Consider the following 27,790-nt stretch of genomic DNA (forward strand, 5'->3'; position numbering starts at 1 on the left):
AGTTTACTTTTGCCTCCTGTATTGAATCAGGAGGAGAAGAAAACCACAAATACCGTTGTCCCCAGCAGGAAATGATGGCCAGGAAAAATGGAATTCGTTGCTGTCACTTGAAGAAACTTGAAACTACCTTACTGAATCAGACTCATGGCTCCATCCAAGGAGGGGCGGGGGGTTGTGCTATGGAATTGGTGCACACTCATGCCCGAGGATTCACCCTCCCTGGAGCAACAAGCACTGCAGCAGCTCTCCCACACCACTGCTAGCTGTGTTGGTACAGCAAAAGCACAGTGAGGATGGTCCCAGGAGTGGGACCGACAATAGTCAGCTTCCACCTCGGGTTTGTGGCAGTTACCCCCATGGGCCCAGCTCTTAGACTTACGCCACTTTTTGGGTGGCAGAAGTCCATATAGAGCCCAATGGAGGGGTTTTTAGTTATAGCGTTAATTTTTTTTTTCCCATGCCACTGGAAAGCCCTCTTGGAGCTGATGAAGTGGCACCCTTGCAGCACTGTGGCCCGGCACTGGGGCTTTGAATGGGGCTGTTATTCGGGGTCTCAGATATACTTTTTTTTTGCTGGAGATGCTGTCAATTGAACCTGGGGCCTTCAGTATGCAAAGACAAGACTCTTCCACTAAGTGAAATTAGGCCTGAAATTATCCTGAGACTCCCATCAATCACATAAATAAATGTGATGAAACCATGCTGCCATTAGCTGCACAACTTCCAATGTGTATTTGTATGTCAACCAGTACTGATTGTACAGCCAATAATAGCTTGTTTATTGATGTGATTGATGTGAGCTCCAAGACACATTTTACTTTTATCTGCATCTGAAGGCCCCTAATGAACTATTTTCATGCAACTTGCCTTGAATATTATAAAGACCATGTTCTTTATTGATTTGTATGCATTGTACTATGACTTTTAAAGCACAATTATATTTAACTATATATTTTATATAACGATATATAAAATAATAACTATATACACGTATGTGTGTATATACACAAACACACATGTATAGTTATTTTAAATTATTGTGGCTCAGCCTTCAAGGTTTCTAGCCTGTTTTATGGGTTGGTTGTAGCTCCATTTGTTTTGTTGATTTCAGAGGCCTAAGATGCTTCCTGCAATCACCTAAAAATGTAAAGTATGAAAAAAAATTGCCATTAAGGTATAATATACAAGATTTGTTTTTGTCAGGAAGACTTGATTGTCCACCGCTTCCTGATGAGCCATGATCAAAGTGATTAGCCCTTAAGAGCTCATCTTTGCTATTCTAAGCCAATGGAGGTGCCCTCCTTCAGTGTTCTGTCCAATATATGAGAGGATATTTTAGAAAGTAACTGTAACATTTATGCAGATTTTACATAGGAACCTTGCCACAGATTTTCAATTTATCTTTCTAGAATGATGTATATTCTGTTCCAATGGAAACAGAAATATAGTCTGTTCCAATAGTAAGCTGATAGTTCTACCAGTTGAGATGCAGCATTTGAGAAAATTGTATGCTTCTACATTAGCATACAGTCCTGAATGAATATAAGAATTATCATTCATTTTTACTTGCTGCCTTTGTCAAAACCATTGTTTTGTGCATTGCTGAACGTGGTACTTTGATACTAGAGCACTTATGCACAAATGTATTTTTGCTTTCAAATGGATTGGGGCACTAAGACCCAGGCAGAGCATCCTACAACAACAGCAACAATAACAATAACAATAACAACAGCAACAATAACAACAAAAGGTTCAGTATGCTTTGTTCTGTGGAAGAGGAATATACAACCCTACTACCATCTTTCTGTGGAATAGAGTATAGTTGATGACAACATAACATTCCAGGAATCTGGCTTCTTTATTTTATTTTATTTGTTTTAACTACTTCATTTATACCCCACCTTTATTCCCAGTGGGGAACCAAAGCAGCTTACATTGTTCTGTTCTCCATTTTATCCTCATTACAACCCTATGAGGCAGGTTAGCCTGAGGGAGTATGACTAGCCTGATGGAGTGTGACTAGCCCAGAGAGCTTCCATGGCAGATTGGTGATTTAAACCTGGCTCTCCCCTAGTTTTAGTCTGACTCTAACCATTATACATACTGGCTCTCAAAGAAGACCACACACACACAGGCTTCAGGCTCATTTCCTGTAAAGCAGTTTAATTTATGTATTTAGGATATTTATAAGATTCCTATCTAAAAGCACTCAAGGTAGACCCCAGATAAAGCATCATAAAGTGATAATTAACACAACTAAAAATCTTCAAGAATAATCACCGCCTGCAATCCCAAGGGCACAGAGTTCTGCAGTTTGGAGGCAGGGCTGCCAAGAGAGCCTTTGCATGGAAGAAACAATGCTGAAAACTAATAAGTTGTCATAGATCTCTGAAAAATATTTTTTGAAATATGATGGGAAATGTCAGCTAGCTTTGGAAGGCTAAGAAACCCTTGAGCCTCTTGTTCTGTGAGCCTGAAAATCTTTTACTAGGATCTGAGTATATAAAATTCAAACAACATATCTAGCATATGTTACAAAATGGAATGGCTATATTCTCCAATATAGCCTTAGGAACTAGGCAAATAAATGCTGTCCCCTCCACTACGGTATGGTTGCCTCATCTTTTTTTTTGCTATGCACTCGTGATTATTACTCTGTGTTTATGAAAATCAGAACAATTTAGAAATCCAAAGCATATAGAACCTCATAAGTATCACAAAGCAAAGCATTTTACAGCTGGAAATATATCTCAGTTTATGGCTCAGAGAAGAAAATCACAGCTGGGTTTTTAAATCTAACACACAAAAAATCAATAAGAATTTTCATATGGCTGCCCAGACTAGTTATGAACTACACTGTAATTATTAAATATTTACATGATGCAGCAAAGCTGTTAACATCTAATTATAAGAGCTTGTCCCCAAAATCCCCATGATTTGATCCTCCCAGCCCAACACAAATAAATGCCACAGAAGTGTTAACATAACGGAAAAAAACAATGTTATGTGCTCACTTAGTAAGTATCAAAGCGCACTAAGCATGGAGATCCGTGGGCACTCAAAAGACACTACGCCCTATAGAACACCGGATTAGCAAATACCATCTTTGTAAAGTGATGCTCAAGTAGAAAAGGAGTATAATCACTGAATACAAATTGCTAATATTTGATTAGGGAAAATACTGGAGTTGATAATTAGACAGACGGTCATCCAGCACTTAGAAGGGAATACTGTGATCACAAAAAGGCAGCATGGGTTTCTGAAAAACAAGTCATGCCAGACCAATCTTATCTCTTTTTTTCATAAAGTGACGAGTTTGGTAGACCACGGGAATGCTGTGGACATAGTAGATGTGTATTTCTTATTCACTAATGTGGTGCCTTTTGTCCGCATAGAAATCACTGCAGTATGGGATAAACTTCAAGCATGAGAAAGAATCACAGCACAGACCTTTCCTACATAGCTCAGAAGCTGAGCAAGCAGGAGGAGCGCATCCGAGCATCCAGTCAGCACCCATGGCTGAGCCCTGGCACCAACCCCAACCCATATTGGGGAGGACAGAGAAGATACTGGGCCACCTAGGTGCCAGTCCGCTGTGACCCCCTTCCTGCCGGGGTGTCAGTCTCAACTGCAGTGGCCAAGCTTCTTATGGAGGCCCCCAACCACGGGGAGGTCTGGTGTGCAAGCTTGGCCTCCCCATAAGGATGCGCTCCTCTGCCCAAACTGCCACCAAGCTGACCCTTCAGCTCTCGCCACAGCTTTGCAAGCCTCCCAGCCATTCCAAGAGGGCCTGCCATATGTCACCCAGCCAAATGTCCATACCATGTTTGGATAGGTACACACCGTCTGAACGAAGGAGCACATGCTTGGGGTGGTTAAATCAGGGTGCAGAATAATGCTACCACCAAGCTCCCAGACCACACATGCAGCCGGCTTACACACTTTGCGGCGTGGCACATCCACTTTCCTGGGCTCCCAGGCATCCTTCCACAGGAGCCTTGGGAGGAGCTGGGACCAAAACAGTTTAATGTCCAGTATCAAATCCAGGACCTCACGCAGGCCGGCCGCCATCCATAAAGACAGTTCCAGGCCTTTCAAACCTGGGAGATTGTTTTCACCCAAACCTCAGTAGTGCCTCCCGCATAGCAGGCAACAAGGAACCCCAGCGCATACCCTGCCAGCTGAGCCAAACGACATCCATGCCCCTTCCAAGGTCCAGGTCCATGCCCCACTTGGTTGAGGACATGCATGCGCCAGCCCAGTGGACAATGTGATGCCCAATGATCCATATCCAAGTCCAGCTGCCGTGCCAGTCTGCGAAAAACATTAAAACAGCAAGTGAGGTCTCGCATATGTCCTGTAGGCTAATGAATGCCAGCAACCCACCGCCTAGATTTGCTATGGGGAACAACCCTCACATGCTGCAGAAATAGCAGAACCAATCTGGAAAGAATGCAATCCAAACTCCCCTGAAGGGAGGCCCAGGTCGCCGAAGCATATGAGTAGGAAGGAGGCCATTTGAAAATGGGTCAAGGGGCTACCATCCTGGTATACCAAAAATAGGCCTTGAACTGGCTGGCGCTCAGCCATGTAGGCCAGTAGTAAAGCCACCAGGCAGAACCCACCAGGGACCCCTGGGGGGGATAAAAAACCAGGTGCCCCTACACAGGTTGTCCATCTTGGAGGAAGTCAACCAAACGTAAATGCCACCGTCCCCAACTGTTATGTTGGAGGACCGTAAAGCTCAGTGGCCTGTATAGTACCCAGACAGGGCAACCAATTCTTCAGTCATGAATGCATTAAAAAAGGCCAGAGTAAAAGCTGCATGAAGTAGGGAGGCGTCAAAGGGGGAATTACAGAAAATGGGTGTTCTGTCCATAAGGGACTGAAGTATCTCCTTAGATATAGGCCACCTGGTGTCCCCTGTGCACAGGCTGGCTTGGCGCCAACCCACCAACGTTCTATGCACCAGGAAGGATGTTGTAGGATCAAGGACCTCCACAGCCTTGCAGAAAAAGGAAAGGGCAGCCATATGCAACCGGATAGAACCAGGGGCAAAGTCCTGTGAATGCAAGCACGCTAAGTAGCAAAGCAGGAGACCTTCTGTAATCGCCTGCAGGCCTTCACGAGAACTGAACTCTAGAAAAGAAGTGACCGCTCCCTGATAGGCTTGGTGTGTGGCTGGAGTGAGGGACCGCAGAAATCCCTCCACTATGGACCATTGCCAAGGCTCCACAGCTGCTCCAGGAAGGTGTTCAGATGTGAGGTGGCCTCTGGGACCAGGGGGTGGAAGCGATCCACCTGGCAACGAGACAAAGCATCAGCAATGTTATTCTCTGCTCCTGGGATAAAGACAGCATGAAATGAAATGTTATCCTTCAGGCATAGAAGAACCAGCTCTCTCACCAGCCGCATTACTCTGCTCGAGTGGCTGGACTGCTTGTTGATCACCCTGACCATCGCCTGATTATCGTACTAGAAGCGAACAGACCGATTCCGGAAACTGGCGCTCCAGAGATGAACTGCTACGAGCAGCAGGAACAATTCTAGGAATGCCATGTCCCACAAGATGTCAGAAGAGGATCAGGAAGCAGGCTAACCCCCCCCCCCCCGGGTCTAGCGGCCGTCAAAATAGACGCCAAACCCCATGCCCCCTGTGGCATCCGTGTAAACTTGAAACTAACTCTCCAAATGAAGAGGGGTTTGCCACAGTGTGACCCCATTATAGGAGGCCAAGAAACAGCCAAACCCACAAGTCCTCTTGCAGGCCTGTGGTGATCCTGATCCTATGATGGTGGGCAGAGGGACCCACCATGGATCAAGCCAAGCAGGCACAAAAAGGGGAAATTACCCTGCAGGCGAAGTTCAAATGCTCCAACAGGGATTGAATCTCCCTCAACCGCACTTCTTCTTTGAAATGGTAAACTGGAGTAACCCTACAAGGGAGAGCAACTTGTCTGCTGGGAGGGAGGAGGTACCCGCCTCCATGTCCAATAAAACTCCCAGATATATCAGCCAGCAAGCAGGGCCCTCAGTCTTGTCAGCTGCCAAGGGCACACCAAGGTCTGCTGCCAAACCCTGGAAGGCGTGAAGAGCTCTGGCACACGAATCAGCGCAGTGCGCCCCCACAAACAAAAAATCATCCAGATAGTGAATAATCCCCACTTCCAGGAAACAAGCTTTCCCGGCCCACTCCAAAAAGGAGCTGAAAGCCTCAAATGCAGCACATGCCACAGAACAGCCCATTAGTATTGCCTTATTGTAGTACCAGGGATCCTCAAACTTGAAACCCAAAAGATTGAAATCCCCTGGGTGAATGGGCAAAATGCAGAAAGCTGATTGGATGTTGCACTTCGCCAATAGGGAAGCTGGCCAATGGATACAAGACTGGTGCTAAATATAGTTGATAGTTTTTTGAAACTATTGTCAGTTTGGTTCTGTGTGGTTTCTGGGCTGTATGACCGTGTTCTAGCAGCATTCTCTCCTGACGTTTCATCTGCATCTGTGGCTGGCACCTTCATAGGATCTGATAGTTGGAAAGGAAAGCAAGTGGAGTATATATACCTGTGAGTAAAGGTCAATAGGTGAGGGCATCTGAATAGGAGTGGCCTGGCAAGAGAGTAACAATGAAGTGTAGCATGTGAGTAACAATGGAGATAGCAAGGTCAATAGGTGAGGCATCTGAATAGTCTGGCCTTTGTTCCCTTTGATTGTCTATACTTATCCTGTGTCTGTGTGGAGCTGATTAGTCACTGTCTTGACTCTAGTGTTTTTCAGAACTGGCAGCCAAATTCTGTTCATTTTCATGGTTTTTTTCCTTTCTGTTGAAATTGTCCATGTGCTTGTGGATTTCAATGGCTTCTCTGTGTAGTCTGACATAGTGGTTGTCAGAGTGGTCCAGAATTTCTGTGTTTTCAAATAATATTCTGTGTCCAGGTTGGTTTATTATGTGTTCTGCTATTGCTGATTTTTCTGGCTGAAATCGTCTGCAGTGCCTTTAGAGTGTTCTTTGATTAAGGTGTCTGGTAGCTGTGGTTTGGTGTGGTTCCTATGTAGACTTGTCCACAGCTGCATGTGGTATCTCTTGCAGTGAACTCCTGCAGTAGCTAGAGGATCCCTGTTATCCTTTGCTGAACGTAGCATTTGTTGAATTTTCTTAGTGGGTCTGTAGATTGTAGGTTATGCTTCTTCATCAGTTTTCCTATGCAGTCAGTGGTTCCGTTGATGTATGGTAAGAAAACTTTCCCTCTAGATGGCTCTTTATCTTTGTTCATGTGGCTTGCAGCTCTTCTGATGTCTGTAGAAGAAGAAGAAGAGTTTGGATTTGTATCCCCCCTTTCTCTCCTGCAGGAGACTCAAAGGGGCTTACAATCTCCTTGCCCTTCCCCCCTCACAACAAACACCCTGTGAGGTAGGTGGGGCTGAGAGAGCTTCGAGAAGCTGTGACTAGCCCAAGGTCACCCAGCTGGCATGTGTGGGAGTGTACAGGCTAATCTGAATTCCCCAGCTAAGCCTCCACAGCTCAGGTGGCAGAGCTGGGAATCAAACCCGGTTCCTCCAGATTAGATACATGAGCTCTTAACCTCCTACACCACTGCTGCTCTTAGTAGAGTAACCATTAGCCTTTAGAGCCTCCTGTAGTAGAGTAACCATTAGCCTTTAGAGCCTGGTTTAGGTGGTTCAATTCATCTTCAAGGAGGTGGGGTTCACAGATTCACAGAAACGTCAGTAGAGAATGCTGCTAGAACACGGCCATACAGCCCAGAAACCACACAGCACGCCAGTGATTCCAGCCGTGAAAATCCTTCAACAATATATTGTCAGTTTCTTTTTTTTCTCCACTTAAATTATATTTCCATAAGTTGTTTTGAGTCTACATTGGCAAAAAAATTAAGTAGAAAACAAATCAATAAACAAATACAAAGTTCAGTGAAATGAACACGGGTCTTTCTTCCCATCCCCCCTTATTGCTTACAGCATCAAACAGTATAATGACAATGCTGAGATATTTACCTAGATTTGCCAAGTATCATTATAACAAAAGCCACCAGCCAACAGTTCTAAAATGCTGGCAGGCACAACAGAATTAGCAGGTACTAATTATGATCAAGAATTAAACCAAATGCAGAAGCCACAAGGCAATTCCCTTCCCCTTCCTCAAGTGGAGAAGGATTAAGTAAACTGTGAATCCTCAGCAATATTACTGTAATGAAGGGCCTTAAATAGCTTCAGTTGCCTGCCAAAACACCTATTCTTCAAAATGTGTTAATATGATCTTCCAATTTGCACATTCAGTGATTTCTTTTGCAAATATTGTTTGAAAGGCTGAACAACAACAGTAAAAAGCTACAATTTTTTAACTGCTCTGTTGATGCTCTTGAAATCTGTCCAATAATATCAGCTCTAATATCCACAGAGAAAGAAGTAGAAATTGAACTCATACTGATGTAAATGGAAAAGTTTATCACTGTTCATTTCAATGGAGGAGGCCAGGGTATTCTTCAAGAAAAAGCCAGTAGAAGTCCACGATTATTACTCTAATCAGTGGAGTTCTGCATCTTTGTTATGAGACTGAGAAGATAATTTCTTCTCATCTCTTCGAACAGCAGTTTTCTAACTGTGTGCTGGGGAACGCTGGGTTCTTCTGCAGCTTAGCCGTGGTTGCTAAATTCTGGTATAAATTCTCAGAAAGACAACTGGAAATTCACAGCTACTCATCTTCTTTAACAGTGTGCAGCCATTTTGGCTCACCTGTGCTAAAGAGAATTTTGAATTTCTGTTATTTCAGTCTTAGGCTGTTTCTACACAGCCAGAGGCAGCTGCTTTCCACCGGCTTTGATGAAGCCAGTGGAGCATCGGGACCATTCGCATGTTCCCTGATGCCGCCGCTACCTGCAGGGGTGGGTCTGCATGGAGTCACCCAGGGTGTCTGCGAGGGACTTACCTTGTGTTCCTCTGCAGCTCCGGACAACTGGAAAGACATGCCCATGCTGCCCTCTGACCCTCGGGGGTCACAGGGCAGCGTGGGCGTGTCATTCCAGTTACCCGAAGCTGCAGAGGAACACAAGGTAACTTGCAGACACTGGAGGGGCCAAAAGCGGCATCCTCACACCAGTGCTGTTCACACCACATTGGCAGGAAGATGCAACTTTTCAAAAACTTCACTCACCGTGTGAGGTTTAAAAGTGGCATCTTTGTGCTGCTTGGGGGGGGAGGCGAGGACGGTGCGAACCTACTGTGCGAACAGCACCCTAGGAATGACGGTTTTTTTCCATCCCTAGGGCGCTGTTATTTGGCCATGTGGAAACAGCCTTAGTTTCCTTCAGTTTCAAGAATTCCTTGTGTGAACTGAATCCATGGGGGATTTTTTGTTTGTTTTCTTCCACTTTCTGTTTCTTCACACTAAAAATTGTCTCATAAAAGGTATGTTATTATTTACTCCATACTAATCTTTATATTTTATCAATTTATGGAAGAAGTGGGAATGCACAAGGACTTGAGGAAGACACCTCATCTCCTTCTTCCTCCCTCTTTCTTATCTCCCTTTCCTTAAAACCCTCATATCCTCTTCCTTTTCCTGCTTCCTTCTCCCCTTCCCACCCAGCAGCCAACCTACATTTATTTGCCCATCTGACTTAGTTGGTTTCCAGCCTGGATTTGTGGCTAGTTGCACCAACTCCCTTTTGAATCAATTGAGTCCCACAGAGGGCTCGCTGGTGGCAGGGAGCATTGCCTTTTTCTCCCTCCCTACGTTTCTGGAAAGCCTATTAGAGGTGATGTGGTTTTCCCTTCACCATGCCTCCTACAGCCATCATAAAAGTTTGGATTGCACTTTTAATTTCTTCTTTTGAGTTTATTATATCTCCATATGTTATAAACTCAATTCCCCCTCATATTCATATAGTATTCCTTCATAGGGGCATAAATGAGGATATTATGGCCCAGTCCTAGAGTGGGGGGGCAAAAGGACTTGTGGAAGCACTAGGGCTCTATACCAGCAGATTTGCCCTCTCTGGGGACATTAGCTTAGAGCAGGGGTAAATCTGCTGGCAGGTGTCTGCTGTGGCTCTCCACAATAGCCAGACTTTTGCATCCCCACTGACTCTGCTGGTGTAGCAGGGGTGTTCCAGAAGCAAGCCAGGGGTGGACCTAATCTTAGTTGGCTTCCACCCCTGCTGACTTTGCCTTCTGGAATGCTGGTATCTGCGACATTGACTTGCCGTACCCTTTTGGGTAGTGTTAACCCATTGAGCCCATTTGAGGGCTTTTTGGCAGCTGGGTTTTTAAAAAAATATTTTATATTTTCCTTCCCATACCAATAAAATCCCTTTGAAGGTGGCAGGGTAGGGCTGCAGTAGCACTGTCTCTGGCAGCCCCAGGGCTGTGGATTGAACTGCCTAAGAACTAATTCTTTTTCAGTTAGATTCTTGAATTCTGAGTAGTCCTCTAATTAAATGGTTTCTAGTTTGCATTATATTTTGACTGATTTTTTTATCCATAGGTAATTGTGTCAATCTTCTTCCAATCTGCTATTTTTATGTTTATTACTTTGATCTGCATTTTTAATTCAATCCACAATCCAGACCAGACCAGCTGCTTGATAATCTAGTCTAATATTAGGTTCTGCTAGTCCTTCTCTTTTTCTCATTTTGTAAAACTTTGACAGCCCAACCCAGGGGATGTGAATCCTACCCTGGAGGCTCTCTGTCTTTAAATAATGTTTGATTTTTTTCTGGTCAATTTATTCCCAAATTTTTAACTGATTTTGACACATTCTGTAATTCTTCTAATATCTTCTTTCTGCTTTGACAAAAAAAAATTACAAGTATTTTCTGCTTTTTCTTAGATTTTATAATTTTAAAAACATCCTTTATTTTCAATTTGTTCTATTATATATTGCATTATCAGATAAGGGTTTGAAATTGTAGACACCACATAATAAGCATAACTATTAATCAACCTTCAATTCTCTAATTCTAAGATCTTGTCCAATTTTAGGAGCCACCATAGCACAAGAATAAAAATGGTGGTAATGGGCATCCTTGGTGTGAGTATTTTTCAATTTGAAAATCATAAGTTAACACTCGATTTATTAAAATCTTACATACTGTTTTGTATAAATATTCCGTATCCAATTTATAAAGCTTGAGCTGTAATTTAAATTACCAAGCATTTTCAATGAAAAAGTCCAAGCTATACTGTCAAATGCTTTTTCAGCATCTAGGAACATAAACACTGCTTTCTTCTCCTTGAGGTAAAAAAGATTATAGTCCACATTCAACTGTGAAATGGGTCTGTAAGATTGTAATAGTGTTGGATCATTGTCTTCCTTATGTATCAGTGTTACGTAAGCTTCTTGCCATGATGTATTTTTACTAGTCTGTTTATTATATCTTAAACATTGTTAAGTTCCAGTATTTAAGTTATATTGCTTTTACATGATCAGATGGGAGTTTATTGATACCCAACATATTTATATCCTTGAATATGTTCAGTCAAAAAAACAAAGTATAGTCTCTCTAGTATTTAGATTTTTGATCTTCCAAGCATCTTCTAATTGTGACATTTCCATATAACTAAACATTTTTTGGAAATTTGTCCCCTTGGGGAGTTTTTTTTTGGGGGGGGCTATCTTTTTGTTGTCTTCATTAGCCCATTCATGTCTTCAAGAATCATTATCTTGCTTTCTTGAAAGTCCAATATAGAATGGGGAAAAAAATCTTGTATTGTTTGGTGCACATTTAATTGCTAATGTATAAATCTTCCCTTCTGGGAACATGATTTTCAAAATAATATATCTTCCTTCAAAGTCTCTTAGCTGTTCTAAGAAAAGTATCTGTATTATTCTCTGAAGCCACATTGCCCAACTCATTATTTAACAAGTGTTCATGTTTTGAGTTTCCTGAATGCTTAATATATCTACATTTTAATTTGGGTGCTGTGTGGTTTCCGGGCTGTATGGCCGTGTTCTAGCAGCATTCTCTCCTGACGTTTCACCTGCATCTGTGGCTGGCATCTTCAGAGGATCTCTGAAGATGCCAGCCTACAATCTAGGCTAATAGCATCAGGAGAAATCTGCTATGAACCCTTTGGCAGCTCCCTCACAACATATAATGATTCCGGCCGTGAAAGCCTTCGACAATACATTTTAATTGTTTAAATATTTTTGTTCCCATAGAGAATTTAGACCATTAATACTGATCACTACAGTCTTCATTTTGTCCATTTTATTCTAATGCTGTAACTTGATCTAACTTGTTTTCTTCTTTATCTGGCACTCCTTCCCTCCCCTTCTTTTTTTTTTGAGAGTTTCTTTTTGAACTAGGAGGTTTTATGTCAGGCTCTCTCTTATTTTTTTTGGCATATTCTTAGTTAATAGTTCTTCTGCCAATTGCTTACCTTGTTTTCCTGTAGTGATTTTTTTGCCCTAGGGTAGTGCAACTTCTATAGTCAATGGAACTCTCCAATGATACCTTATTTGTTTCATTTGTAAAATTTGTCTTAAAAAATCAACCCCCCCCCCCTTTCCTCAGTAAACTTGTAGGTTAGTCTTGGAAAATTTGCACTTCTTTCCCTGTCACTTTAAGAGGAGATTCTCTTTGTTTATTTCAGGGGTCAGCAATCTTTGGCTTCAGAGACATATGCAACTCTTTTGCTACTCCACAGTGGCTCCCTACCCAAGTAGATGGCCTTCAGGCAGAACAGCATAGAAAGTTTGGCTAGCCCAGAGGGTGGTGGCTGATTGCCTGCAGAGTCCATGGGGTAGGCACAAAAGGTAGGCCAACTACACCACTGACATCAGAGACAGAATTGGGATTGGAGGAGTGGGTTTACTTTTCTCAGGTGGTGGCAAAAAAAGCTCTGGGGGACCCTGTCAGGAGACATTATCCCTCTCGTGCCTGCAGTCATACCCCATCAGCAACTGGATTTTTCAGCATCTGAGCCCAGCATGGCAGTGGTGGCCTCCGGTGGGTTACTAGATGGTGGTCTCTTGGCAAAGTCTACCTGGTTTCCCCTGCACTGCCCATCCTCTTAATCAAAGATGCAGAGAGAGGAAGGGGGGAACCTTCATTTGGACTGATTTGAAGAGCTTTGCAGGGGAGTGTGGTGTCATTTTGATTTGTATTCAAAGTTGTCATTGACCAATGACCATTGTCTTCTCTGGTAGATCCAAGCCAGGCTATCCTCACTGGTCCATAGACAGAGTGATCCTGTGTCAATCAGTGGGTTTAGAGCAGAAAAATTCTGCCTAAAATTGCCATGAGGTGCGGTATGGGTGGTTACTGAGCGGGCTAGATAGATATGATGGAGTAGAGGTGAGGGGTATAAAATGGAATGGACAGTAAAGATAATTTTTCTTCCTCCCTTGTAATACTAGATTGGGGGTGGGGATCCAAGAATGTAGATTGATTATGGCTCTAATCCAATCCATCTACACTCATTTATTTATTTCTAAAATCCATGTATACCCTCAGCAATGGAGACCCAAAGCAGCTTACTTTTCTCCTTTTGGTTCCATTTTATCCTCTTTTACCCTTAATAAGCTCTGTTACCTTTGTGATATGTCTTGTAGCTCCAGACAGGGTTTTTTTTGGAGGAGGCCAAAAATGGCTTTTCTGATGACCTTTAGTCTATTCAATATCTTGTTGGTCTCTAAGGTGAGACTAGATTCAAACTGAGCTGATCTACAGCAGACCAGCACAACTATTTTCTGAAACTGTTACTCTGTTGTAACCACTAGTTTTGCTTATTGAGTTTCTTATTGAATAGAATATGCTTCATCATGAAACTAGCTTTGTATGAGAGTCTTACTGAGTGAATCACATGATTAGCAGCAAATGGCTCACAAGGTTCCCATCCTTAATTCCACAGGGATGTGATCTACAAGATACATGCAACCCTGCACCATCACAAATCTAATCTGAAGTCTCCTTTCATTGTGAATAGGGAAACAGCCTAAACTTCTCTTCTGACATGAAGCTCATGGGCAGTTCATTTTTTAAATAGGTGTTTTGATATTTATTCTTCTCTTCAGAGAACTAGAGCAGGTTACAACATCATTCTCTTATCCTCAGTTTTATCGTCATAACAATAGGTTTGCCAACTCTGTGCTGAGAAAAATCTGGAGATTTGGGAGTGGAGCTGGAGGGGGGGGTGTTTGGAAAGGGGAGGAATCTCAGCAGGAATGTGATGCCATACAGTCCACCATTCAAATCAGCTGTTTTCTGCAGATGAACTGATATCTGCACTCTGCAGATCAGTTGTAATTCCAGGAGATCTCCAGGCCTCACCTGGAGATTTGCAGCCCTGCACAACAATATTTCTATGAAGTCAGTTACACCGAGTGAGAGGGATTGACCCAAATTTACCTGGCAAGCTTCTATGGCAGACTGGGGATTTGAACCTAGGTCTCCAAGATTCTCCAACCATGGGTTGTTGATAGGATAAAACAGGGTAACCCAAGTTTAGGGTGTGGTGAGGTAACATATTTGATAATGAATTTAATTCAACACACTTGATTGCCAACTTCAGGAGAGCTTTTTACATACTGAGTAACCCAGCTACCCTTTTCCCAATAAAAGTATTAAACCAAGCAGTCTAGAGAAAAAATTAACTTGCCCTGCAATCACCCTCATTTGAGAAAGTGGAGGAAAATGGTCATGAAAGATTTCATTAATGTGTTTTGCAGGCATCCATTTTGTGAGCCTTAGCATCAGGAGAAATGAGCAAACTGTCCAACTGCAAAAGGACCGGCACTCGCCAATAATAAAGCTGGAGACTTTCCAATAGCAGTCTTTAATCAGAACGCCTGAAGGAATCTAGGTCAAGGGGTGAGTTTACTGCTTATTGAATCTATAAATAACTAGACCTTCACTTCACTAAACATAGACTACAACATTTCTATAATAGAATATATTAAATGTAATAAACCACATTAAGGTGACATTAAGGTTGCAAAATTATATGGTCAGAAATCATAGGAAACAAAGTTAAGACTGATCATATAATTTTATCTCTATTTCCTTGGGAATGCAAATCACGGAGCTGTCTTGAGTTTCCAGCTCCTGGTGGAGCTGCATTTACACATGCATGCCTCCTCCCAAGAAAATATGGTGGAACGCTATTTTCTTACCACTTTGATATTAATACAAAAATGATAGTTTATGGAAAAGTGTGAGCAACCAGGATCCATTGCCCACTCTGGCAGGCAAAGGGCTTCACATGGAATTGTGGGGGGCAGGAGCCAGCTATAGCAGTAGACCTTTGGCAATCCGCTCCACAGGCTGATGGGGTAAAAATGAAGGCAAGGACTTTTATTTTTGTGCAGGATAGTAGTGGGGATATGACATCATGCAGTGGTGCGACAATGACACACCTGTCCCTGGCATTTCAATTCCTCATGGCAGTTTGCCAGATGGCAACGCTTCCTGAAATATATTCCACTGTTGGATAATCTTGACTATTCCTGTTGTAGGCCACCTCAGATGAGGCCATTTTGTTAAGAATATGTACCAGCCTCATGGATTGTTTCTGTGTAAGGTTTCTTTTGTGCTGGTCAAGATTTTCTGCAAAGTAATGGAAGCAGAAGCATTCCTGTGGTTCTCCAGCCCTATCATTATAGTACTATGAATCTATTAACATCCAACAATGTTCCAACTATTAGTTACAGTGTGTAGCATATTTTGCCCCACCCTTTTCCCAAGGAGCCCTATTCAGGTGCTCCTCCCCTCAACCCCAGTACATCTTTACAGCAACAGTTTCAGATAAGTTAGGGTGAAAGCCCCTTTGTGACTTTGAAGCAACCTTTGTGGCTGAGCAAGATTCAGTTTGAGGTTTACATCTTCCTGCACAATTCATCTAAAGTGTTTTTAGGCAGGAAATAAACATTTCCTCCGTGAAGTACCACATTGTTTTACCCCCCAAAATGTTTTATTTCCAACATCAAAATGTTTTAAATGAATCCACTTTTAAAATGATTCTCTGGCTGAAACATTTTGGAAACAACTTCAGTTGCTGTGCGATCTTTGACTATGTTTTCCCATGCTTCTCTGCTTTTCTGATCTTCCTCCTTGGCACCATTTTCAGAGCAAACTCAGTTCCCCTGGCCTGTTTATTTGCAACATTTTTCAGTTTTTTTTCTTTTATTGGGGGGAGGGCAAATCTTTGAAGCATCAAGCATACAAGGAGTAGAGAATGCAGCATGAGGCAGTGAAGCATTGAAGCATAAATGCAACACAGAGGCCCTTTCTGCATGGACCATTTATGGCACCCTGGGGACGGCAAAAACGCCGTCCCCAGGGAGCCATTCACACAGGTGGCGCTGTGAAAACGCAGCAGCGCTGACCTGGCTCCCCTCCCCCTCCCCCAGGGCGGCATCAGGCTGCCTCCCAAAACCTCCCTCTTGGAGGGAGGTTTTTGGAAAACAGCGCATTCCCGGTGGCGCGGTGTGAACGGCACTGCCGGGAATGCACTGTTTTCCCCATCCCTCTCCCACTCACCTCGTCACCTTCCATACAGCCCTGCTGCACTGGCCTCCTAAGACCACCTCCCTTGCACAGTCGATTGGAGGGGCAGTGTAGAGGCGAGGTCTTAGGAGAGCCAGCAGAGGGTGTGGCGGAGGCTGACGAAGTGAAGTGGGAGAGGAGCCTGGGAAGAGGTGGCTCCGTGCAGAGCCGCCTCTCTTGCGCCGGCCTCACCGGGGGCCACTTGCACGCTCCCGTGCGAACGGACCCCACCCCTCCACCAGCAGAATTCCTGCCGGCGCAGGGGCGCCCAAAGGCCCGTGCAAAAAGGGCCAGAACTAAAAAAAAAGGGATAAATCACAAAAATGGTGGCCAGGAATAATTTCAAGGTGGTGAGTATGAAGAAAAAAAAGGGGGGGGACTGAAAACATACAACTATTTTACAAATGTTTGGGGAGATCTGTGTGGAAAGGGGCTTGGATAGATTTATGGAGGAGAAGTCGATTTATGGCTACCAATCTTGATCCTCTTGATCTGAGATTGCAAATGCCTTAACAGCCAGGTGCTTGGGAGCAACAGCCGTAGAAGGCCATTGCTTTCACATCCTGCATGTGAGCACCCAATGGCACCTGGTGGGCTACTGCGAGTAGCAGAGAGCTGGACTATATGGACTCTGGTCTGATCCAGCTGGCTTGTTCTTATGTTCTTATGAAAGGGTTTCTCAACCCTATTGAGCCTGTGGGAACCTTTGGAATTCTGTCAAAGTGTGGTGGGCCCAACCACATAATGGCTTCCAAAGGATGTGGAAGCAGCCACTAAACATCAGAGACTGAGGTCATGCATGACTCTAATCATCAACAGTTCAGGCAGAAGCTCTGTTTAACAGAATGCCTTTACAATGGACATATTGTTTAAAAACACTTCCTCGAATACATACAGGTTACCTTTGGTCACACAGTGAAGATCCTAGTGCTTTGGTGGCAGCTGCTGTCAAAGCCACTTTTTAAAAAAGCTAGAAAATCAATCAGATTTCCAATGATCTATTAGAAGCTCTGCTGGGGAAAGTACTCTGTCCACTTTATAAAAATGCTTGGCAGGCACCAGGGAAGGTGTCATTGTGAGCTGCATTGGGAATCCCTGCTGTGATCACCACACCAATCTAAGAAGGTTACAATAGATGCCTGAGTATTGGGGGCATATTGCCTCTTCTACACCAAATCAGCAGCCAACTGTCAAAATGATAGTCATGGAAAGGTGCAGGTGTGTGCATTCTGTAATTCCCAAGTGAAAATATACATTGTGGAACCTGGAAACAACCCATAAACAAGCACACAAGTAAACAAGTATATCCTGTAGTTTAAGCCTCTGATAGGCAAATGTGGATTTTTGGGTTTATGTATCACGGAGCAGAGAAATTTAAGTATTCCCAGTTTCCTGGTTTCCAAATCTCTCTCTCTCTCTCTCTCTCTCTCTCTGTGTGTGTGTGTGTGTGTGTGTGTGTGTGTGTGTGTGTGTAAAGTGGAATCAGGTAGCAGCCAACTTATGATGATCCCATAGGATTTCCAAGGCAAGAGACATTCAGAGGTGGCATGCCCTTGCTTTCCTCTGTGTAGTGAGTCGTGACACTGACATTCCTTGGTGGACTCTCATCAAAATAGTAACCAGGCCCAATCTCTTTTAGTTTACAAGATCTGATAAGATTTTAGCCTCGCACATCTACTGGTTTTGTATTCAGATCCTAGCCTTGGCCTCCCATGCCCCAGTCCTTGCAGCTTCCTCTTCCTCCTCCTGGAACTTCTTCAATAGTAACAGCAGTAATTACTAATTAGTACTTTACAGTTATTAGATGCCCAAAGTGAAGATGTGTCTCACAGCAATTGGATAATTGACTTATCCCATACAATCACCCAGTCATATGCTTTCTGGAAGGCAAGGATTTGAACTATTTTCGAAGATTGCAGGGAAGAGGTTTTATGCAAAGGAAGACTTTCTTATTTTCTGAAAGGAAACAACTGCCCACAATGAGGAAGGATGGTGAATGCCGAGCATCTAGCTGAAATGTATTTTTTAATAATTTAAACAGTGTAAGATTATATAGAATAACAGCTGCAGTTTAAACACACACACACACACGCGCGCACACACACACATACACACACACTTGCAGCTGGCACTTTCCTGTTGGGCTGCTGCCATCCACCCATAGGAACCAGTAGAGAAATGAGTTCTTCTGCTGAGTAGCAATTGCTTCAAGGATCTGTAAAGCTGAACAACTTTGTCCACTTTGGTTGAAACTTAGCAGGTCCTTAGGGAGCACTACGTTCTGTGCAAATTTAGTACCATTCTCTTTTAAAAGCAGCTGCCTCAAACTCTTGAATCTGTTCCTTATTCATACCCCTAGTGATAATAACAGTTCTGAATTTCTGGTATTTGAGCAAAAAGTATGGATTTGAATCCCAAACCAGTAATATCCCGCCAAAAAATCAACAACCATGATACAGATTTCTGCCCCAAATCCTGTATCTGAAATCATAACATGTTTTTCTCAAAGCACTCTCCTAGAAAGGTGTACAAAATTTACTGCTGAGCAAAATTGTAGAAGGTTGTTGCAACTCTCTCTCTCTCTCTCTCTCTCTCTCTCTCTCTCTCTCTCTCTCACACACACACACACACACACACACACACACACACACACACACACACACACACACACACACGGTATATTACTGAAATTTACTCCAGTGCTAATATGTGGAAAACATTCTGAAATATTTCTAACAACAACAATAAATGATATTAATAACAACTCTTTTTTTAATGAGCCTCTGCTATCAACAATGCAGCTGAATGATTTGAAGATTGTGAAAATATTCCAGTTCTATCATATACCCAATTTGGCTTTTATGAGGACATGGTGATATGCAATAAATTATCTAGTTGAAGTCCGTGCTCTTTCTTTGATCTTAGTAATTTTATAGACAGAGCTCCACATTTCAACCTAATGTCTGGTGGAAACATTAAAACTTTAAAAAAGTAGTCAATATATCACCTTTCTCCCATTATCTACCCAGTACAGGGCAATGTCAAATGCTTGCATTGCTATGGAACATGGTGTCCTGTGTTCAAGGTCTCTTTTAGCCTTGGCATGGCTTGGCTAATAACCATGAGGGTTAATTAATGATCAAGAAAGACCATCTAGGGAAATGAAAGCCACTTGACTGGGTAAAAGATAAAACATGTTCAGGTTGGGTAAAAACTGAAACACCCTACCGGAAAGAGTAGGGTAGAGACAGTTTTCAGGATAGGAGACATAGGATGAGATCTGTCCAGTTAAGTACACTGTGGTCCCATTCTTTGTAGTAGAATAAGCGTGAGTGTGCCCATAGCTTCAGTTTAGGAACTACAAGATGGCTGCTACTTCAATGCAGCTTTTGCAATTGCAGGGATGGGATAAACAAGTAGCACTGGAAGTACTGACTCTGCAATAAGGCTAGCATTGCTTTGTATTCTGGCTCTCAGCTCAGAAAAATCTGAAGGCTTTTTCCAACCTAAAGATTCTTCCTCTGATCAATTACTCTTCTGCTGGAGGAAGAGCCACTCAAACTGGAGGAGGGCTCCTTACATTGGAGGAAGGTGTCAGTGTTGGCTGAAGAGAGTGCTGTGATATAAGCCATTAAGTTGGATCCAGCCAGCTTTTTCACTCAGCCTCACCCAGTTCTCCCCCCTAAATGCAGCCCTCCACCACCTGGTTTTTGTCTCTGTGGGTCCCATGATCCTAGCATTTCTAATGTTCATGCATGTAATTCTCCAGGAAACAGAACTGACTTCCATATTACAAAGATCAGTTTCCATGGAAGAAATGGCAGCTTTGGAGGGGGGTGGTTCTGTGGTGTGAAATTTCCTTCCACTCCCCAAACTCCATCATCTTCAGTTACTTCCCCACATCTCCAGATATTTCCCAAGCCAGCGTTGACAACTCTACATGATCCCCAGCATAGCTTCTGGAGTAATCAAAGGAGACTCCTATTTTCATCAACAACAAAAAACTGGATGGATCCAATCCACTTTCTTTTATTATCTGTTTCCAATTCCTGATTATGCTCACTCAAATTGTTTATTGAGAAACAAATAGACATCAAAGAAATACCCCTACTCTTTTCAATAGAAAAGCAATTCTGCCTAAGAATATACAAGTGGTCATGCAGAATCCATCCAGTGCAACATCCAACAGTGGCCAGTCAGATGCCATAGAAGCATACATGAGCCCACATGCCAGGCCACAGCAGCAGTTAACACCTGCTCCCCAGCGTTTTTTTAGTCACAATCATTCCGAGTGTGGTCACCATTTGCTCTCATACTGCCCTCAGCAGTTCAGCAGTTGGTTGGAAGAGGAGAAAAATCATTTGTTGATGGTATTACAATCAATTCTATGGGAAAGCCAAAAGTGAAGTCACATTGTTCAGGAATCACTATGGTGAATTCCTAGACAGATTCCTGGAGAAACAAAATAACACTTCCAGGTATTCCTTAGAAGTAACTTAATGCTATCATCTGACAATCTGATGTCCCTACCCCCAAACTCCCATTGAGTGCCAGCCACTGGCTGGCAACCCAGATTTTTGAGGCCTCATTCACCTAACATAGCTTACAACCATTGATGAACCTGTCCTCCAAGCATCTATCCAAGACCTTTCAAATCCATGTAAGCCCATGGTCATTAGCACTGTCATTGGTCTGATCCAGCAGTGGTTGCTCTGATGCTCTTATGGCTGCTGGGCTCAGCCTTTGGGTCTTCAAGGGGTTGCTGGGTTCTGCTTCCTGGCTTTCACCATGAGATCTCCCAGATGCCATCTTTCTTTATTTTGTTTTTCAGCCTGGGCCCTCATAATATTTCCTAACAGCTACTCTAAGTTAGCTAGAGATAATCAGATTGAACTTGGGACCTTGGATATGCAGATAGATGATTTTCCACAGAGTTTTAGCTATAAGCTCTTTCCACCCCCAGCTCCAAAATTTATTTTTCTGTGAAACACTTTCTTACTGCTAATGCCACAGTAACTGCTTCTTAGTCATAACTGTCCCAAAGAAACAACATTTATTTGTTTTTGTTGTTACAGTCTGAAATTCCTTGCTTCTTTGGTGATAACTAGCCTTAGTCAAAAACAAAATGACATCCCAAGGAAGATGTCTAACACTATCAGTGATCAGTTCTTAAGGAGAAACAAGAACATTTTTCACAAAATAAGGATTGGGGGCAGCAGTAAAAGGAAAATCTCACTTTTTCCTGGTTTTCTGTTTAGGAAAAAAGTAGAATTGCCACTCTATAAGGTAACTTTGAGCTTTCTGGGGAAAAAACTTAATTAAAATACTGAAATCCTTACACAAAACTATGTTCACAACCCCAGTGTTATCAGTTCATAAAAGTGCCTTTGCTGATCCATTGTTAGTTGAAAATGAGAAGAAACTGAGATTTCTAGTTGTTTCTGTCCCCAATTTGGGAAATCCAGGAGAAGCAGAGTACAAGCTAACAAATATCTCAATTTTAAATCCCCAAGCAAAGTAATGAATGTCTAGAATCCCCAAGTGAGGCAGAGATTTCTGCACCACATTCTAAGGAACACACTCAATTCATGCTGTACGATAGAAAAACCTAATAAACCTGACCTATTAGGCCTAATAGGCCTGACATACATGCTATGAATGTGTGCCTGTGAAAACATCCATGGAAGATCACCTCTGGATCCTGATACAGCTAGGGGGAGTGAACCAAAAGTTGGAATCCTTTAAGAAGTCCATAGGGTAAAGGTTCCTAAAGATACTAAGTTTGAAAACCAGAGATCAGAAAAGTTGGACATACAGTTTTAAATAAACACACTTGTTGAAAGTATAGCATTATCTAAATTGTATTCCACCAAGATTTCTCTTGCCTCTGAGAAAACTCCTATGTACCTTTAAATTCTGCATAAAATGAGCAGTATGTCCAGTTGTAATCAATGATCTAGAATACTAACTAAGAAAATGAGGTATAAAAGGTTCATACCTTTAGAAATGTTGAGGAAAATTTTTGAATTCTGAATTTTTTGGAGGTCCATTTTCCCATGAGAATGATGATGGGGGTGGGGGGGAATGGCTTTTTTTCAAGCCAATGTTATTAAAATTGCAGCAGATTTCCCTGACTTGTCTCCATTGTTCCCTATGGAGGGAAAAATGCTTTCTTCGGGACAAAGAAGCCAACATCAGCCACTGGCCAAAAGCATTCAGATGAAAGCCTTCAGATGAAACCATCAAGCCCAACAGAATCAATGTCATGTCAGAGAATCCCTGTAGAGTCATTAGCCTGCCCAACATGGTGAATGTCAAACCAGAGAATCCAAGCCAAACAACCTTAAGCAAGGAATACTTTTCAAAGTTCAACCAAGCCTGTTAAATAGGGGGAAAGCAGACCACAGAATCTTAAAATTCTAGCCTTGAATATTCCCAAATGTTTCTATGGGTTTGGGAGAGGGGTGGTGGTGGGAATCCAATAAACATAAAAATACAGATAAAGTATTTTTTTTAAAAAAAATAAATGCTTGGATCAGAAATATCCAAATATGCATCCCTACAGATCTTGATAATACCATAAGTGGTAGTGTTTCCAGGCCCCCACTTACCTAAACCTTTAGACCTATGGGTGGACAACAGTAATTGTAGTACTTCCATACACTTGAAGGAGTTGTACCTATATGTGTGTATACTTCCTTGAAGAGGTGAACTATTTACTACACATTTTTTAAGAAAAAGAATTTAAATTTGCTATGCACTAAGCATAAAATGTAGTCATGCTATTAATGCTAGATTACTATTTCTCTTGTCCAATGAATATGTGCCATAATCACTACAAACAGGTATTCATAGTGTCGTGCGACTGGACTGTTCAATAATGAGACTCTGTTTTCAGATGATTTATTTATTATGAAACAGCATCAGGAATAAGCATTTAGACTTCTGTTGCCAGAACTTAAGCATAAGTGGCAAAGTGCCTTCCATTATACCCTATGTCATGCCCTCACATCACACAACTCAAGGGGGATGGCACCCCACCTGTCCCACAGAACAGAGACAACCTACATTCCACAATACTGAGAGAACTACAGTGGCAGTTGTCTAATGAGCTGATAAGGCCGTGGTGGCGAACCTTTGGCACTCCAGATGTTATGGACTACAATTCCCATCAGCCCCTTCCAGCATGGCCAATTGGCCATGCTGGAAGAAACTTGATAGGCTGTAATTAGCCACAATAAGGCATGTCTCAGGAAGGAAAAGCACAAGTGTAAGAAAATACAACCACACGAGTTAAGAGGGGGGAGGAAGAGAAGAGAGAAATAATCTCATGTCCCAGTAGGGAGATCAAACCAGAAATGGGTGGCTCATGACACAAGGGAAGTTTTAAATAAGCTATAAAGCATGTGGATAACCTGATGGCCCAAAATACTGTGTTTGTTTATTGATACCTTGTTTTAATTCCAAATGGTACCCAAAAGCAGCTAACAACATTGGTCCCACCTTCTCCATTGTATCAACCTGCTGCCCTGAGGTCCTGAACATAAACTCCAGAATATGAGTCTCAAGACCAAAACCTGATACTTGGCAACCCTGCTAGCCATAGGCCAGTGACTCTTGCACAGCCATCCATCTTAATATATCCTTAAGTCACAGCTGATTTATGATGACCTTATTGTGTTTTCAAGCCAAGACACAGTGGTAGTTTGTCATTCTTCTGTTTAGTGGCTCTGGTATTCCTTGGTGGTCTCCCATCCAAATATTTACTAAGACCAGTCCTACTTAGCTTCCAAGATCTGATGAGTCAGCCTGGGCCATCCAGGTCAGAACATTGTAAGAATTACAAGAAGTGAAATAATTTGAACAGAAAAGTGCCACATGGATGCTCAGCATTTATATGTAAGTAGGCAGCAGTGATTGGGAAAAGCTGCCCTTTGGATGATTCTTAATGAGAATTCTCTCCCTGCAGTTCACCCTATGGAAAAGCATTACCAGGAGCAACAACCCTGTAAAAGGGTAGTTCTGACAGCCCTTCCCTTGTTTAGTACCTCTTCCACATTTTTTTCGTAAGATGGCCTTGTTCTTCAGAGATTATTAGAAAGGCTGTTTTTCATCAAGTAATTGATCTAGCTTGTAAAATGTGAAAATGAAGGCTTAAGGAAAGCTAGTTCAAAGAGCATTGCAGAGATTTACATGATGTGAAAGTGAATTAGTGACACATCCCATTTTTTCCCGTCAAAACAGAGAGGAAGGAGAAGGAAGGAAACAGAGGAGGAAACAATACAGAGCAGATAAGAAAGCCTTTGAAATCGGAGGATCGTTTATCATGAATGATTTTTTTTTTCATTTGCTGAGAAAATGACCTGGATAACAATTGTAAACCTAGATGCATATTCAGAAATTCGTAACAATGCTACTTTGTCTGTGTTTCATAGCTGGTAAAATGTACAGCTGAATTCTGCTGCCTTTTGTACCTGCAAGTGATGTCAGAATGATAAATAAAAGAGACCAAAATAGCAAATTTTTAGATTTCTTGGAATAGGAACAGAGCTGTAACCGAGCAAGTCCTGAGATACATCAATAACAGGAGAATTCTGAAAGGAAGTGGAATGAAGTAATTGAAACAAGTTGTGAACAAATGATATATCTCACCTTTTGTAACCTTATAATTCAGAGCTAATCATTTTAGTCTTAGCAGAATATGACATGTTAATTAGGATATTAAAGCATAACAGGCCCTTTGTACTCTGGTAATAAAGGCTGTTGTTTTAATTTTTCTACCATAAAGCTGATTTACTATTGGGTTTGTAATGTAGGAAAAAAAGTTCTGGGTTGAACTTTAGATACATTGAACTCAGTTAAGAAAAGTGGATTTTTAAAGCATTCCAAAACTGTAGAACATCCATCTTTTACCTCGTTCTTGTTTCCATACTTTTATTTGAGTCTCACATTGTAGACTAGGAAAGTTTTGGGAAGACTTTTAGAGTTGGGAAGTTTGAGCATTCCTTGATCCAAGCCACCCAAGGCTGATGACAGAGGTTAATGGGCTTTGGGGCCTCCTGAGTTCTACCTCTGGACAGTGCAGCCATTCTGGTTCTTATTTGGGGATGAAGATGACAACTTTGGATTTATACCCCACTTTTATGAACTGAAAGGAATCTCAAAGCAACTTACAAGCTCCTTCCCTTCCTCTCCCCTCAACGGACCCCTTGTGAGGTAGGTAGCATTGAGGGAGTTCTGAGAGAAATGTGAGTAGCCCAAGGCCACCCAGTAGGCTTCATGTGGACAAGCAGAGAAACAAATCCAGTTGACCATCTTATAGTCAGCCACTCTTGTGAAGGATAGAAGGATCAAACCTAGTTCTGTACAGTAGAATCCACCTGCTCTTAACCACTACACTACACTGGCTCTCATGTTGAACATGGTCTGATCATGGACTGGCACATAGTCCAATCTTTATTTTATTTTATTTATGCCTTTTATTAGCTGCCTTTCTCCCTTGCCAAACTCAAGGCAGCTTACAATATAAATAAAACATTTTTTTAAAAAAAATACACCCACACAATAAAAACAGCTATTATAAAACACATAAAAATCATAATTTAAAATCTCCAATTAAAACTGCCAATAATAAAAGCTAAATCAATCAAAGACAGTTCTGAATAAAACTGTTTTCAATTGCCTCCTTAAGATCTCCTCCTCCTGAGCAGGGAGAGGGCAGGCAGACCTCCTTGACAAGGTTATTCCATACTTGTGGGGCTGCCATGAAAATGGCTGTTTCTTGAGTACCCACCAAACAAGCATCTTTAGTTGGTGAGACAGTCAAAAGGGCCTCTCCCTGCAATCTTAATTCCTAAGCAGAAATTCATGGGAGAAAACAGTTCTTCAGATACTGCAGAGCAAGCCATAGAAGGCTTTAAAGGATTATCATCACCTTGAACAGAACTCAGGAATGGATCGGTAGTCAGTGTAATTGCTCAAATGTCAAGGACTAGCCCGGACCAGCAGCCTAGGCACAGCATTCTGCACTAGGCGTAGCTTCCAAACACTTGTCATGGATATCCTGTCCAGAGAATTGTCATAATCAAGGAATGTTCTAGCTTTGACTGGCTTAGTGAATTTATGGGTGCAGGTTGCTCCAGTTAACTCCATTCAAAGCTGCTCCTCATTAACTATTCAATACATACGTGCATCCACTTATCTATTCAAGGCCGTTGCCCAGGACAGTAGTTAACTGGGATGATCTGCTACAATTAGAAGGTTCTGAACAGGTGGGGGGGGGGGCTTTCATTCCCTCAAGACATGAGGGGGCACATTGCTCTGAGTCTGGAAAGTTCAGCCAAGGCAGCCTCTGGATTGGTCAAGGGATCACCAAATTATTAGAACGACATTTTTTTGCCTAATGTATTGAAAACTCTGCGGCGGAATCACTTGGGTGCTGTGTGGTTTCCGGGCTGTATGGCCGTGTTCTAGCAGCATTCTCTCCTGACGTTTTAGCCTGCATCTGTGGCTGGCATCTTCAGAGGATCCTCTGAAGATGCCAGCGCAATCCCCTGAGATAGCGTCAGAAATGCTAACCATACTACTAAGCTTCTGAAACCACTTAACTTCAAAGTCTGCTTACAGATAATAGTAACAGCAGTTATCCCCTTTCCCTTTCCTTTGTTCCTCTTTTCATCTATGCTGCCAGAAAAATATTTGCATATGCCTCACAACTTTATACTTCCAGAAAACCTCTGAGTAGGACTGTGTGAGTATGTAAAGAGAAGGCCTTCATTTTTTTAAAAAAATGTATCCTGTCTATGCCAAGCTGGATTCTATTTGCTTTAAGCAACTTTTTGCATTTCTTTCAGTAAATCTTTATTTTTATATTTATATTTACTGGGTTTGAGTTACTGGCCAAACCCAGTGCCGCATAGTTGCATTAGTGAGATTTGGCCATCATAAGCCCAAGTACAGCACATTAGAATAGTCCAGTCAAGATGTAACTAAGGCATGGACCACTGTGGCTAGAGTTCACTGATCCAGGAATGGAAGTAGCTGATAGCAGGGCTTTTCTGGACCTTAATCAGTTCTGTAGGGCCTGCAAGACAGAGATATTCTACTGGGCCTTTGGTTGAGGCCACCTATGAGCCGATATAATCCACCTTTTAAGCCTCCCTCCTTCTGGATTACCAAAGCATTTATATCAGGGAGGGGGGTGGAAATAAATTTTAGGCTAGAATTGTATTGAATATTGTGCCATTATAGAAATTTGGTTTTAATATTACATTATTTTGTATTGA

General features: G+C 42.3%; 1 pseudogene; it reads right to left on the reverse strand.

The window, feature by feature from the left end:
• Positions 1 to 5,616: 5,616 nt before the first annotated feature.
• The window catches only part of LOC125431355, a 57,707-nt pseudogene continuing 35,533 nt past the window's right edge, over positions 5,617 to 27,790 (reverse strand).

The sequence above is a fragment of the Sphaerodactylus townsendi genome, linkage group LG04, assembly GCF_021028975.2.
Source record: "Sphaerodactylus townsendi isolate TG3544 linkage group LG04, MPM_Stown_v2.3, whole genome shotgun sequence".
Taxonomy (NCBI): Eukaryota; Metazoa; Chordata; class Lepidosauria; order Squamata; family Sphaerodactylidae; genus Sphaerodactylus; species Sphaerodactylus townsendi.